Source organism: Atractosteus spatula, unplaced genomic scaffold (assembly GCF_055471065.1).
Source record: "Atractosteus spatula isolate fAtrSpa1 unplaced genomic scaffold, fAtrSpa1.hap1 Scaffold_9, whole genome shotgun sequence".
NCBI lineage: Eukaryota > Metazoa > Chordata > Actinopteri > Semionotiformes > Lepisosteidae > Atractosteus > Atractosteus spatula.
The window spans coordinates 97,102-98,471 of NW_028296923.1; the positions used below are offsets into that span (position 1 = coordinate 97,102).

A 1,370-nucleotide genomic window follows, 5' to 3' on the forward strand; every position below is an offset into this window, starting at 1 on the left:
TTAGGGAGAAATGGAATACTGGTGTGTATTTTTTCTTTAAAGTACCGAGACCAGCCATATACTGTATGTTTATGTTCCAAAATTAATATCGTTTATGGCCTTCACATGCTTTACAGTATGCTCCTATTCTTTTTATGCTCAGCTACTAAGATTTCCCTTCAGTGGTAAAATTTCATATAAATATTCAATACTTAAACAGGCACAGTAAAGACATTAAATATACCTATACATACTGTATACAGTACAGTTTGCATACAGTAATATGTTTATGTTCCTAAATCAATATCTTTTATGAGCATGTGAAAGGCATGGTGAATCGGAGATTCTCAAAAATTACTGTACTTTGCATGATTGGAAACAAATGCGTGATTGTGAAATGCTGTGGTGTTACTTTTACAAAGACGGTCAACAAAAAAAAGAATGTGGACCAGGGCAATACTTTGAGTTTACAGTTTGTCCAAGGTCATTCATTATTAATACTATTAGTAATATCTTCAGTTAAGACTTTGATGGAGACAGCTCAAACATGAGAGGTTGTGCTTTATTAGCTCCACCTTGCGGAAATTCTGGATACTTTTATTTAACTTGCGGTACCACGTGGTATCATGCGGCACTATGCGAGAATTTACGGTATTAATACAGTAACTTGCGGTACACTGCGTCAAGCGCACCACAAAATAATGCGGTATCGCCCGCTTGTTTTGAATGGCTGCATCTGTATTATTCTGCATCCACGAACGACATTTCGCACCTGGAAGCAGATAATGACTCTCTATGTGTTCGCATGTCTTGTGGCCTACTCTTAGCCTTTGAAAACTCAATTAATAAAGCTGAAAGAACCGACTCCATAGGTCTACCTAGTGGACGAGGACGAGCAGTGGCGATAGCAGAGAAGGAGTGAGGATGGTGCAGATGGAAACTCATTTTTACGCGCTCCTCTGGAAGGAATGCAAATAAAAGCCTAAACCCGAAAACAGTAGTGGCCGAAAGAGGAAATACCTCCTAGTGGCACACTAGTGCTCCTCGTTAGTATAGTGGTGATTATCCCTGCCTGTCTTGTGAGAGACCAGGGTTTGATTCCCCGACGTGGAGACAATGTAGCTTTTGTCCAATCAGATTCCAATGTGTGGGATCTTACGTAATTTCCCTTCTCCGTCATTTTCTGAGCCCTATTCCAAAGGGGCATCCTGTCCACTCCACAATGCTTTTCGAAAACCTTCCTGTGTGTTTGATTAGTGTTGATTTGTTTCGAAAAAGCTCGAAGAAAGGAAGACTGATCTAGCTCTATATCAGGAGTGGGATTTCAACCCACACCTCCAGGGAAGACTGCAACCTAAAAGCAGCGCCTTACACCACTCGGCCATCCTGAC

The 1,370-nt window shown here is 40.9% G+C and overlaps 1 non-coding gene across 1 annotated transcript; it reads right to left on the reverse strand.

Annotated features, from left to right (window-relative positions):
• Nucleotides 1-1,287: 1,287 nt before the first annotated feature.
• On the reverse strand, nt 1,288-1,370 carry trnal-uag (transfer RNA leucine (anticodon UAG)). Its single transcript has one exon. It is a non-coding gene; the product is annotated as a tRNA-Leu (tRNA).